The 15,057-nt window shown below is 43.7% G+C and overlaps 1 protein-coding gene across 1 annotated transcript in view; it reads left to right on the forward strand.

Moving 5' to 3' along the window:
* Positions 1 to 545: 545 nt before the first annotated feature.
* LOC124622384 overlaps positions 546 to 15,057 on the forward strand; it is a 226,377-nt gene continuing 211,865 nt past the window's right edge. The window contains exon 1 of the mRNA XM_047148071.1: positions 546 to 648. The gene's annotated coding sequence lies outside the window, so the exon portion shown is untranslated. The remainder of the gene's footprint in view (positions 649 to 15,057) is intronic.

The following is a 15,057-nucleotide window of genomic DNA, read 5'->3' on the forward strand; positions in this document are numbered from 1 at the left end:
CCGTTGAAACCATTTTTGCATGTTGCTTCTCATAGAGCATGATCACCATATGCCTCGACAAGCATTCGATGCGACTCTGCAGCACTTTCTTTTTTCAAATGAAAACAAAAAATTGATGCTTTCTGCAAATCATCAGTTTCTGGTACAAAATTCGACATTGTTAACACGATGAAAACATATGATGTTGTTTGTTCCATGACTTCATGTATACTAAATATCTTTGACAGATGTCATACCAACGAAGCAAAAAAAAAAAAAAAAAAAAAAAAAAAAAAAAGGCTCGTTCACAACAAATGTTCCCTATCGACACATTTGTATCTTAACGCTCATTTCATACCGGTGCACCTGGTACTTTGAATAATAAAATTACGTTGCATATGGAAGCGGTGTCGGGGAAATACATACACACACGTATCAACGACTAACCGGGAGGCTGGCACTTGGGTCCATGAAGACGACTGGGTGGGGGAGGGGGGGGGGTGCGGTAGGTGTTGACGGTGAGTCTGCGGATGGGAGTAAGTGGCAGGGAGTGGGGGCGTGGCGAGCGACAGAGACGTGCGACGAGGCTTAACAAGCGGGCTGGCGACCGCGGCAACTGCAGCTGCGGCTATGCCAGATCCGCGCCGGACGTCCGACACACAGCCAGCGGTAAGTGCTGTCGCTCTCACTCGTCTGCAAGCCAGCGTGCGGCGCGTGCCAGGGGCTGAGTGCTGCACCATCATCATCTGAGTATTAGGGGGAGAAAGGAAAGGACAGGAACTGATGATCTCAGCTGCATCGGGACTCTATGCAGAATCGGCGTTGAAGAGTTAAAATGTTGGCTAGACCGCGACTCCCACCTGGTATGTACCGCTTGCGTGAACCACTCTGCCACCCGGACACAGTGTTTATCACAAATGCGGCACGCTCTTCAGCCGACTCACATTCCCACCTACCGCCACCTATCTGCAGTCTACATCTACGCGATTACTCTGCTATTCACAGTAAAGTGCCTGGGAGAGGGTTCAATGAACCACCTTCATGCTGTCTATCGTTCCACTCTCGAACGGCACGCGGGAGAAACGAGCACTTAAATTTTTCCGTGCGAGCCCTGATTTCTCTTATTTTATCGTGATGATCATTTTTCCCTATGTGGGTGGGTGCCAACAGAACGTTTTCGCAATCGGAGGAGAAAACCGGTGATTGAAATTTCATGAGAAGATCTTGTCGCAACGAAAAACGCCTTTGTTTTAATGATTGCCCCTCCAATTCACGTATCATGTCTGTGACACTATCTCCCCAATTTCGCGATAGTACAAAAGGGGCTGCCCTTCTTTGCACTTTTTCCATCTCATCCGTCAGTCCCACCTGATGCGGATCCCACACCGCACAGCAGTACTCCAGAATAGGGCGGACAAGTGTAGTGTATGCAGTCTCTTTGGTAGACCTGTTGCACCTTCTAAGTGTTCTGCCAATGAATCGCAGTCTTTGGTTTGCTCTACCCACAATATTATCTATCTGATCGTTCCAATTTAGGTTACTTGTAATTGTAATCCCTAAGTATTTAGTTGAATTTACAGCCTCAGATTTATGTGACGCCAGCCAGAGTGGCCGAGCGGTTCTAGGCGCTACAGTCTGGAACCGCGCGACCGCTACGGTCACAGGTTCGAATCCTGCCTTGGGCATGGATGTGTGTGATGTCCTTAGGTTAGTTAGGTTTAAGTAGTTCTAAGTTCTAGGGGACTGATGACCTCAGAAGTTAAGACCCATAGTGCTCACAGGCATTTGAACCATTTGTGTGACTTATCGCGTAATCGAAATTTAGCTGATTTCTTTTAGTACTCATGTGAATAACTTCTCACTTTTCTTTATTCAGGGTCAATTGCCACTTTTCGCACCATACAGATATCTTATCTAAATCATTTTGCAAGTCGTTTTGATCACCTGATGACTTTACAAGACGGTAAATGACAGCATCATCTGCAAACAATCTAACACGGCTACTCAGATTGTCTCCTTAATATAGATCAGGAACAATAGAGGGCCTATAACACTTCCTTGGGGAACGCCGGATATTACTTCTATTTTACTCGATGACTTTCCGTCTGTTACTGCGAACTGTGACCTTTCTGTCCATGTCCTCCATGCTCGATAATTTTAGATTCCCGTTGGAGGGCGAATGATACTGTGCACGCTTACTGATGCCTGTGGGTTTATTGCTCATTGAGGCGAATCAGTTATATGAATGAGTGCAGCTGATACCATCAGTTCCTTCCTTTCTTTTCCTCTCCCCCCCCCCCCCCCCCCCCCACCTTTCTCTACGTTCGATTTACATAATACGTATCACAGCTGCAGATTCCGCGTGATTTCTGTCCCTTCAGACATCTTCGAAAGAACAAACACCACGTTTTTATATGTTTGAATGGTAATGAAACCACAACCTTCAGTACAGATGCATAATAGCGTTCGCCCTCCAGCGGGAATTCAAAATTAGCGAGCATGGAGGATTTAAACGGGTACTACGGATAGGCGACACTAGATGGGACTGTGGGTCGGCCGGGGAGCGTGCCGAGGTAGTCCGTACATTCACGATAAACGCTGTGTCAGTACGGCGCAGTGGTAACCGTAACTGCCTAGTAAACAGGAGATCGCGGGTTCGAGTGCCGGTCCGCCACACATTTTCACTCGTCGATTCCGCATATAATCCCGATACAGCTGATGCCATCAGTTCCTTCCCTTTCCCTTTCCTTTCTCCCCCCCCCCCCCCCGGTCCACCTTCGATTTACATAATATTTATCACATGTCCGAAAAAATAGACACCACGCATTCATACAGTTATCATTTGCCTCCCGTTCTAGTCCACTGACGAATGGCGCCGGATAATTGTTGTTGTTTTGATTTTCCGTACGAAGTAATGCACGAAGTAATGAGTGTTATCGAAACGGGATATCAAATTGAGTCCATATTTATAGATTTCCAGTAGCCTTTCGACACAGCTCTTCACAAGAGACTTCTAATCGAACTGCCTGGCTACGGAGTATTCGTCTCAGTTGTGCGATTGGACTCTTAAGTCCCTGTTAGAAAGGACACAGTTCGTCGTAACTGACGGAAAGTCATCGAGTGAAACCCGAAGTGATATCTGGCGTTCCCCAAGCAAGTGTTATACGCCTTCTGCTGTTACTAATATAATGTACCAAAATGTAGATGAGTAGGAGAAAAACCCATAACGTTCGAATACAGCATTAGTAGTCTGCTGCTTGATCGTCATCTCGTTTAAATATCTGGGCGTAACTTCGCAGCATTCGGAAGGACGACGGTTCAATCCCGCGTCCGGCCATCCTGATTTATTTTTTCCGTGATTTCCCTAAATCACTCCAGGCAAATGCCGGGATGGTTCCTCTGCAAGGGCACGGCCGACTTCCTTCCCCATCCTTCCCTATTCCGATGAGACCGATGACCACGCTGTCTGGTCTCCCTCCCCAAAACCAACCAACCAACCAACCAACGTAACTTCGCAGACCGATATGAAATAGAACGATCATGTACGTGGGGTGTTTGAAAAGTACGTGCAAAAATAAAAGCTACTTACGTGTTTGGGGAAACCTTTCTTATTTTTCGTCATGGTCTCCTTTTAGACTTATACACTTCGTCCAATGCTGTTCTAATTTGTTGATCCCTTCCGAATAATAGGAATTGTCCATGTCTGCAAAATAGCTGTTAGTTGCTGCAGTCACCTCCTCGTTTGAATAAAATCTTTGTCCCGCCAGCCATTTCTTCAAATTGGGGAACAAATAGTAGTCTGAGGGAGCCAAGTCTGGAGAATAGGGGGGATGTGAAACGAGTTGGAATTCTATTTCCATTAATTTTGCGACCACAACTGCTGAGGTGCGTACTGGTGCAATGTCGTGATGGAAAAGGACTTTTTTGCGGACCAATCACTGGCGTCTTTCTTCAGCACGATTTTCAAACGGTCCAGTAACGATGAATATTATTTACCTGTAATAGTTTTACCCTTTTCCAGATAGTTGATGAGGATTATCCCTTACGAATCCCTAAGGACAGTCGCCATAAGCTTTCAGACCGAAGGAAAGGTCTTCGCCTTTTTTGGTGCAGATTCTCCCTTGGTAACCCACTGTTTATATTGTTGTTTGGTCTCAGAAGTATAGCAATGTAGCCATGTTTCACCCACAGTGACGAAACAACGCTTAAAGTCCTGCGGATTCTTCCTGAACTGCTGCAAACCAGCCTTGCAACACATCACACGATTCCGTTTTTGGTCAAACTTGAGCAATCGCGGAACCCATATTGCGGATAGCTTTCTCATGTCCAAATATTTATGCAAAATATTATGCCGGCCGGGGTGGTCGAGCGGTTCTAGGCGCTACAGTCTGGAACCGCGCGACCGCTACGGTCGCAGGTTCGAATCCTGCCTCGGGCATGGGTGTGTGTGATGTCCTTAGGTATAAGTAGTTCTAAGTTTTAGGGGACTGATGACCTCCGAAGTTAAGTCCCATAGTGCTCAGAGCCATTTTGAACCAAAATATTATGTACCCGTCCATTCGAGATGCCCACAACATTACCAGTCTCACACACCTATAACTCTTCTGTCATCCATCACTGTATCATGGATTTTATCAATGATTTCTGGAGTCGTAACCTCCACAGGGCGTCCAGAACGTTCAGCATCACTTGTGCCCATACGGCCACTCCGAAAATTTTGAAACCATTTATAAACTGTTCTAATCGAAGGTGCAGAGTCACCGTAGTGTTTATCAGGCTTCTCTTTAGTCTCTTGAGGCGACTTGCCTTTCATAAAGTAATGTTTAATCACCATACGAAAATCTTTTTCGTCAATTTTTTGACAATCACTCGACTTCCTTGATTCACACGAATGCCAAACACAAAGAAATAGACCAGTAAGGCTGAAACTTGGTGTGCATTCTTTCCAAAGATGCTACTAACTATACATGACCTAGATACGCGCCGGTGGTGCCATTTCACGGACTTTGCACCGACTTTTAAAAAGCCCCTCGTAAGGATCGTATCGGGGAAGACGATTGATCGACTTTGGTTTGTTGGAAGAATTTTAGGAAAATGAGGTTCATCTGTAATGCAGACCGTATACAGGACACTAGTGCTATCCATTCTTGAGTACTGCTCGATTGTTCGTGATCCGCACCAGGTCGGATTGACGGAAGACATCGAAGCATTTCGGAGGCGGGCTCCTAGATTTCTTACCGGTAGGTTCGAAACAACACGCAAGTATTACGGAGTTATTTCGGGAACTCAATGGGAATCCCTGGAGGGAAGGCGAAGTTCTTTTCGAGGAACACTACAGAGAAAATTTAGAGAAATCTCATTTGAGGCTGACTGCACAACGATTCCATTGCTGACAAAGTACATTTCGCGTAAGGACCACGAAGATAACAAAAATTAAGGCTCGTACCGAGCCATATTGACAGTCGTTTTCCTCTGGCTTTATTTGCTAGTGGAACAGGAAAGGAAATGACTAGTAGTGATACAGGGTATCCTCCGCCACTCGCCGTTCAGTGGCTTGAAGTAGATTTAGATGTAGAAACGATTTAAGAGATAGTGTGAACAATCGAAACGTGTAGTGGTAAAATATACAAGCGACTTAGGCAATAAATTGTTTTATTTATTTATACAAGTTCTTTGCGACTTCTCACAGAAATACAGTATAATGTTAGTGGCATACCTTAAAGTTCCTTCACTTTAACACCTTTTCCAGATTTGTCACTAGTTTCCTTTATCGCTCGTTCAGCGTCCAGACTGAGTAATTTGCGGGGTACGCTACAACCACTTAACAATCCCTTTGCTATTACTCCGATAATTTCACGTCTATCGACTCTGGTTTCTGTGCAAGTTGTAGATATCCGTTATATACCTGTATTTTTTGCTAGAGAACTTTCAAATTTGGAAGAGTGTCTTTCTCTCAATATTGTCAAAATCATTTTATATGAATGCAATTTTGTGGGTTTGTCTTGCTTCCACCTACATCGTAAGATAAGTCGTAATTTCAGTACTGCCTCGCGTGTTCTTATATTTTCCCACAAACCAAACTGATCTTTCTCCTAAGTGGCTTCTACCAGTCGTTCCATTCTTTTATATGTTCTTCGTGTTAGTATTCTGCAAGCGCGGGAGTAATGACTGAACAACTCCTATGTAGAAACATCACCAACAAGATTAAATTTCATATTAATTCCACGATCCGTAATGAATGTAGATAAATTATCATCCCTAGACAATTTACACATACGGGAGTCCTTATGCACAATGATTTGTCAATAAGAAATATTTCACTGTGACTCTTAACTTCTGACTGGACAATCACAAAAGTTCCGTAAACTAGAACATCCAGTGATGGGAATCTCTCCAAACCTGCAGCGCTAGATCGTAAGGCAGAAGCAACATGAATAATACCAACAGTTAACCATGCCTGTCCAGGATGAACTTCAACACCTGTCCGGCAGCTGTTAGTCTCCGAATAATGGTGCTGGAGTACACAGAATATTGCAGGGAATCCTTTACTTCTTCTCGGATGGCAGGTGCATATGCGAAGGGGTTATGATGCGCTTGGTACTCAATACAGAGGTCCTCCTTTGTGGTGGTCAAACCTGTTCAACCAGAACCTTGAGCGCACATACCCCTGCCCTCCCATCCCTACCCAGTCCAACGACGGGCCAGTGTCCCCTCTGAATGCCCCACGAATCTGGACATTGCACAAATCGACTAGCAGGCCAAATGGAGAACCACAATGAGGCCCCTTTCGAACTCTGTCAGGTGTTCCTAACGCTGTCTCAGACGAGTACGTGGCACCTCCTTGTTCTTCATAATGGCGCTCAACATCTGAGGTTGTTCGCGCCCCTTATACGAGGTATGTTAAAAACATTGCGGAACTTTTCTACTCTTATCTTTTACTTATTGTGCTTGGTCGCCTTCGAAATACTCTGCAGCAGGACTGGTACAACACTTCCAACGCCGTTTCCACTTCCGGAAGCGGTCTTGGTACGCCTCTTGCTGGATTACATGAAACGCCGTTTGCGATTTTTCTTTTATCTCATCTATCCTTGCAAATCTTCGTCCTTTCAATTGGGCTTTCAACTTCGGAAATAAAAAATAAAATCCGCAGGGAACAGGTGTGGAGGGTACGGAGGATGCGGCAGCACAGTAATTTAGTTTTTCGTGCAATAGTCACGCACCAACAGTGATGAATGTGTGTGTGCGTTATCGTGATGCAAGAGACATGAATTATCACATTTCAGGCCGTTTCCTTCTCACATTTTCTCGCAGGAGTCACAACACGTCCCGATAGTACCATCGATTAACTGTTTGTCCCTGCGGCGCGAACTCATGTAAACTAATCCTTCAAAGTCAAAGAAAATTATCACCATGCCTTTGACGACTGACCAGAACTAACGAGCTTATTTTTGGTCTTGAACAACGTTTCCTGACCTATAACCATAGATCCACATCTCATCGTCAGTTATGATTATATTACAATGAATTGAACACCCTTAGCTGCTTACTGGCGTCGAAATACGTCAACGGGGACAGATGAAAATCTGTGCCCCGACCGGGACTCGAACCCGGGGTCTCCTGCTCACATGGCAGACGCTCTATCTATCTGAGCCACCGAGCACACAGAGGAAAGCGCGACTGCAGGGATTTATCTCTGGCACGCCTCCCACGAAACCCACATTCTCAACGTATTGTCCCGCACTACATTCGTAGTGCCCCTGCCCATTATACTCATTCCCGTAAGAGTTCGGCCACTGTTTGTGCATTCGCACAGAAGAAGAAGATGGTCCCGGGTTCGAGTCCCGGTCGGGGCACACATTTTCACCTGTCCCTGTTGACGTATGTCAACGCCTGTAAGCAGCTAAGAGTGTTCAATTCATTGTAATTTCATTCTAACGAGCTGCAGGGTCACCGGTGGTATCTGTTCTTTCGGACATGTCCGAAAGGACAGATACCATCTTATATATATATATATATATAAACTAAAAAAACTAAACACGGACAACATTAAAGCACTTTGGTGACCGTTCTATCGATCACAGTGAGCTGTAACTCTAATCATTTGGACTGTTTGCTGTCGACGCAGTTGCGTACACGGAGGCAGTATCGTTAAAAGCTTGTTACGAAATTTAGAGAGACTTGGAGGAGATCTGCGCTTGGTGTAGAGGTTGGCAACTGAATCTAAAATAAATAAATATAACGTGGGGTGCGTAAATGAATGTAGGATCGACCTGTTTGACTAATAAGGTACAAATGGCTCTGAGCACTATGGGACTCAACTGCTGAGGTCATTAGTCCCCTAGAACTTAGAACTAGTTAAACCCAACTAACCTAAGGACATCACAAACATCCATGCCCGAGGCAGGATTCGAACCTGCGACCGTAGCGGTCTTGCGGTTCCAGACTGCAGCGCCTTTAACCGCACGGCCACTTTGGCCGGCGACTAATAAGGATATGGCACAATCCGACATGTCGAATCCTACCCTGAGATTTTCCCCACAGGTAGAATAGACCAAAAGAAATGCACTGTCAAAATTTTAGCTGCTAAGGTTTACCGGAAGTACGTTTAAAAATTTTTAAAGTTACTTTCTTTGCAGCGTGAAGGGCCGCTCGTAAGAGAGATTTGTACGCCCTCTTGCCTAACGCTCGAATCGGCGAATTAGCGGACGTAGTCGTGGTAAAGAGGGCGTAGCGCCACGTAGCCGAAGTCCAAGATGCACACACATGAATTTTAAGCACGTAAACCTTACCTAAAATGTTTAACATAATTAATTTTTTGAATAACTTGCAGTTCATATCGACAGCTAAACTGTTGAGGAGGAGTAATCACTCCACAAGTGACTGACTAGAGGAGGAAAGAAAATCAAGACAGTGTATGATGTTAGACTACAGACGATTTCGATTAATTGGAACTTTATTTTGTTGATATTAAATATTTTATAACAATCTCTGTAGCACGGTCCATACGATAATTTTTGTATACTGTATATTTTGCTAACACTGAAACAGGTACTTGTTTGTTCCCTGAAGTCGTCACAAAGATGCGAAGCGTCTAATGGATGGCGGAAACATTTTCATTTATACCAGACACATCTGATAACAGAAAAATTAATGCATTGAAGCAATTCACAGTTATTACTAGTTTTATTTATGCGGGATTGAAATGGAGTAAAAAATGGTTGTGGCCGTTGTTCTGCAATTTGTGCTACACAGCAGGCATACTTAAAAAAATTCGTAAATTGTGGTGAGAGAAATTAAACGCTGAAATGACTGAAGTTTAACAGTTCTCTTCCTATGATACACCTAAAATGGACAACGATCTATCGGACATTACATTGTCCGACAGTTATCTGAAAAACGCTTTACAGTGTTGAAATTTTTTTTATCGAGAGGGTGAATCACACTTTCAGTTCTGGGTGGAATTAGAATTCTGTAAAAAGTCTTTACGTCCAGGCTAAAAGTCCAACAATATTATTCCCTGAAAGTTGTAAGAAGACGTTTTGGATGTTACATTGAAAATATTTAAAATCTTTTCCGTCGATCATAAGACTTCTGCAAGTAAACAGTCTCTTTTTTAAAAATTTTTGCTCGTAATTTGCCTCGGTGTTCCCGAGGAGGGAGCCAAAGTTACGAAAACAGTCCACTGATAGTTGTCACTCGCATGGTGAACGTGTCATAGCATCCTTACACTGCGCAAACGAATGTTTTCGCTAGAAGTGATGAAACTGCACGAAACTTGACTGATTGACTTTATACGCAGCTTTCAGTGAAGTTCAGCCACGAATTTCTCTACGGTATTAACTATCAGTGACATTTCCTCTACACGTTTACTTGAGGTAAACTTCGTAATTTTACTGCCTCCTTTTCCGTTTTATTTCCTGAATCTGTTTAACCAGGTCAAAGCAGCCTGGAAATCAGTAAGGTTCTTCTCACTTGCAATTCAGAGAGCCCAGACTCCTTCATTTCCCTCGGCTACGGTGCATTGACTCTCATGAGAAGTTTAAAATCATTCGAATGTTTTCCTTTCACTCTTTTGCGACTTTCATTTTGGCACATATTTCGTCCGTCGCGTAGATCTTTCTTTCATTTATACTCTTCGTGTACAGATTTTACGAAACGAAACTGGCTTTTGCACATCACTTAAGTTTAAGCGTTTTCTTCATTCTTCGTTGAACCAAAAAATTTACAGCCCTTTCTTTGTCACTGAAAGCTATTAGCGTCTATGTTTTCTTTGGGCTTGAGAGGTACTCTTTTTTTCTGGACGTTAGTTAGCAAAACAGGCATCGTTCGAGCCACGGAATTGTCCGAATTATTTACTATTTCTTCTAATGGTTTCAAAATTTTTTACGAAATGTCTACATCTACATGCCTACGCCGCAATCCACCGCGTGGCGGAGGGTATCATGTACCATTACTAGTAGTTTCCTTTTCTGATGCACTCGCAAATAGAGCGAGAAGAAAACGACTATCTCTATCCCTCCTTTCGAGCATAGATCTCCCTGATCTTATTTTCATGGTCCTTACGCGAAATATACGTTGGCGGCAGTAAAATTGTACAGCAGACAGTCTCAAATGCCGGTCTTCTAAATTTTCTCAATAGTGCTCCCGTAAGAGAACGTCGCCTTCCCTCGAGGAATTCCTGTTTTAGTTCCCAAGGCATCTCCGTAATACTTGCGTGTTGTTCGAACCCACCGGTAGCAAATGTAGCAGCCCGCCTCTGAATTGCTTTCCTGTCTTCCATCAACACTACGTGGTACGGATCCCAAACACTCGAACAGTATTCAACAATGGGTCGCTCTAGTATCCTATATGCGACTTCCTTTATGAATGAACAACACTATCGACGTCATTGAACTGAATATCCAAGAAATTAAATAAAGAACACATGCGTAGGTCTTCAAGAAAGTAGGTGTTTCCGGATGCATATCGGTACCACATTCTTCATATTTCATTTTTGCTAGGTTGAAAACATTAATTGGATTCCACGTTACTATGAAACTCTGGAATCTGCACCAAGACAGATGTTATTAGCAAATATATGCAAAAAAAAAATCATAAAGATATTTGATTCTGTTTTATCTCCATTGTTGACGTTTAGCAATACCACAAAGGTAATTGGTAATTATTATGAATATCAAATGGGTTGCAAATTTGGATGAACAGTAACAGCGAACTGTTGTGTCAGAGAAACTATCAACGTAAACTGAAATCCGCTTTACAAATTACGATCGCGTTGTGCTGTGTTATCTGTTTAGCGATGACCGTCAATCACGGATATGTGCTCGCCATGTTGCTCATGCGCTGTCTGCTGCGGTTTCGGCAGGGATGTTCACATCTCCAGCTACCTGATGAGCTAGGGCAAACTTCAATATTTTTCTTAACAGCAAAACAATTTGACACTGTGTTTCTTTCTGTTTATTCTTCTTCATCATCATCATCATCATTTAAGACTGATTATGCCTTTCAGCGTTCAGTCTGGAGCATAGCCCCCCTTATACAGTTCCTCCATGATCCTCTATTCAGTGCTAACATTGGTGCCTCTTCTGATGCTAAACCTATTACTTCAAAATCATTCTTAACCGAATCCAGGTACCTTCTCCTCGGTCTGCCCCGACTCCTCCTATCCTCTACTGCTGAATCCATGAGTCTCTTGGGTAACCTTGCTTCTCCCATGCGTGGTAACATGACCCCACCATCTAAGCCTGTTCGCCCTGACTGCTACATATATACAGTTCATTCCCAGTTTTTCTTTGATTTCCTCATTGTGGACACCCTCCTGCCATTGTTCCCATCTACTAGTACCTGCAATCATCCTAGCTACTTTCATATCCGTAACCTCAACCTTGTTGATAAGGTAACCTGAATCCACCCAGCTTTCGCTCCCATACAACAAAGTTGGTCGAAAGATTGAACGGTGCACAGATAACTTAGTCTTGGTACTGACTTCCTTCTTGCAGAAGAGAGTAGATCGTAGCTGAGCACTCACTGCATTAGCTTTGCTACACCTCGCTTCCAGTTCTTTCACTATGTTGCCATCCTGTGAGAATATGCATCCTAAGTACTTGAAACTGTCCACCTGTTCTAACTTTGTTCCTCCTATTTGGCACTCAATCCGTTTATATTTCTTTCCCACTGACATTACTTTCGTTTTGGAGATGCTAATCTTCATACCATAGTCCTTACATTTCTGATCTAGCTCTGAAATATTACTTTGCAAACTTTCAATCGAATCTGCCATCACAACTAAGTCATCCGCATATGCAAGACAGCTTATTTTGTGTTCACATATCTTAATCTCACCCAGCCAGTCTATTGTTTTCAACATATGATCCATAAATAATATGAACAACAGTGGAGACAGGTTGCAGCCTTGTCTTACCCCTGAAACTACTCTGAACCATGAACTCAATTTACCGTCAACTCTAACTGCTGCCTGACTATCCATGTAAAGACCTTTAATTGCTTGCAAAAGTTTGCCTCCTATTCCATAATCTTGTAGAACAGACAATAACTTCCTCCTAGGAACCCGGTCATATGCCTTTTCTAGATCTATAAAGCATAGATACAACTCCCTGTTCCACTCATAACACTTCTCCATTATTTGCCGTAAGCTAAAGATCTGGTCCTGACAACCTCTAAGAGGCCTAAACCCACATGAATTTCAGATGTAAACCATTCTCCATTGTCCACCGAGGTAACAGAGCATCACATTCAAAGGAGACAAGGCCTTTCTTTGGAGCAGCTTACTCTATCTTCTCCACTGGTGATTGTGGCATCCAGCCGCGATCACCGAATAACAAACAACATTGCGAGACTTGCGCCTATGGCCCACTTTGGATAAAAAAAATTCAGGGCAGTTTTCGACATGTCGAATTAGACAGTTCCCTTGTAAGTAATTGGTAATCAGCCAGAACCTTCAAGTTACTGGGAATTTCTTTCTAGAATGATTTATGGATAGAACAACCACATGAATTGAGCCGTAGAGGAGGCAGAAGCCAGACTTAGATTTAGTGGACGAATTTCAAGAAGTGTATTTGATGCACAGAAGTTGTCACCAGCAAATTCCTTGTTCTACCAGTTGCTGAATACTGATTGTCGATTTGAGGCACTTATGGATGTGCATTAACGGAAGAAAGGAAAAGATTCAAAGAAGAGATGCACAATCCATCATGGGTTTGTTTATTCAGCATAAGAATGTCACAGAAATTCTAGAGAAATTTAAGTGGGAGACGTTACAGGAAAGGCGCAGTGCAGCGCAATGCGCGTTACTCACGTAATTCGGAGAGCAGATTTTTCAAAATGAGTCAAGAGTATTCTAATTCCTCCAACAAACAGCTCGCATAATGACCACAACGGTAAAATCAGAGAAATTCTAGTTCATGCTGATGGGCATCAACGTCTTTCTTCTAGAGTATGGACAGGTTTTGAGAGGGGGGGGGGGGGGAGAGGGGAAAAAATTAGTGGCATACTACTGTATATTCTTCGCCACCTATACAGGATGTCTGAGAAATGTTGTGACAAACTTCGAGGGGCTGTAAAGGGCGTCTTGGGGTACAAATTGAAGCTAAGAACGCATGTCCAGAAACGTCATCCAACGATGCTGCAGAATGTAAAAGCTATAGGAGTCAGCGCCTGACACTAGGCAACCGCATCGGCAGCAAACGTGACTTAGCAAGCTGATGGGCCATAGGCGCAAGTCTCGCAATGTTGTTTGTTATTCGGTGATCGCGGCTGGATGCCACAATCACCAGTGCAGAAGATAGAGTTAGCTGCTCCAAAGAAAGGCCTTGTCTCCTTTGAATGTGATGCTCTGTTACCTCGGTGGACAATAGAGAATGGTTTACATCTGAAATTCATTATTCTCTTTGAAACCTTTAAATCTCCAGTGTTTTGCAGCGTATAGGAGGAAAAAAAACTGCAGATGGAAATTAGTGTCCAAAAACATCATTCACCGAAGCAACAAAGCATCGCTTTCATACGAGGCAAGGCCCCTCTAAGCAGCAGCTAGCTCCATTCTTCTCTGCTGGCGATCATGGGAATCATTTGTGATCACTGAATAACAAACAACATTGCAAGGCGTTCCGTCAGAGTAAAAAGTCACGTTTGCTGTCGAAGGGATGGTCTAGTAGCAGGCGTCAGTGTCCATTACTTCAACGATCTGTAGCGTCGTTGGATGACGCTTCCAGATACGGGTTCCTAGCCTCGATTTGTTCCTTAAGACACCCTCTACAATATCTCAAAGTTTGTCGCAACATTTCTGGGACATCCTGTACACTGATTGACCAGAATATTAAGACCACTTGCTTAATAGTGACTTGGATCTCCTTAATCCACCTTTAAACGCAATTCTGCGTGGCAATTCCTTGGTAGGTTTCCGTGTGATTGTAAATGGCTACACACATGTCATGCAATCCACGAAAATTGCGGAATGGTGATTTTTGGATGCAGAGCTTGAGCCCGAAAGCGTCCAATAGGTGTTACATCTAGTTCAAATCAGGTGAATTTGTTGCCCAGACCTCAATGTGAGTTCACTATCAAGATCCTCAATCCACTGTAGCACGCTTCTGGTTACGTAGCATAGACAATTATCCTGCTAGAACGTGCCGTCACCGTCGGGGTGACATATGAAGGAATGCAAGTGATCCACAATAATGCTTAGGTTGCCCACAGCTGTCGTTACTACCACAGGTCACTTGGAAGACAAGGCCAGAGTCGCTCATAGTATAATCATTCCCCCACCTGCATGGCGCCTGAATGATGGTGTATCCGGACACGATTATCGACGTGGTGTGACAAGAAACGTGATTCGTCAGACCACGTGACATGTTTCCATTGATCCAAGGTCCAGTACCGAAGATTCCATGCCTACTGAAATCGTAACTAACGATATCGTTGGGTTTATAGAGGAACATGTAGGAGGTGTCTGTTGCTGATCCCGTATTCAGCAGTGTGCACTGCACGGTTTGCACCGAAACACTTGTACCTGCAATCTGCCGTCCGATATACTACAAAACACCGCCTATTCTACTCTACAGAGCA

Source organism: Schistocerca americana, chromosome 7, assembly GCF_021461395.2.
Source record: "Schistocerca americana isolate TAMUIC-IGC-003095 chromosome 7, iqSchAmer2.1, whole genome shotgun sequence".
Lineage (NCBI taxonomy): Eukaryota > Metazoa > Arthropoda > Insecta > Orthoptera > Acrididae > Schistocerca > Schistocerca americana.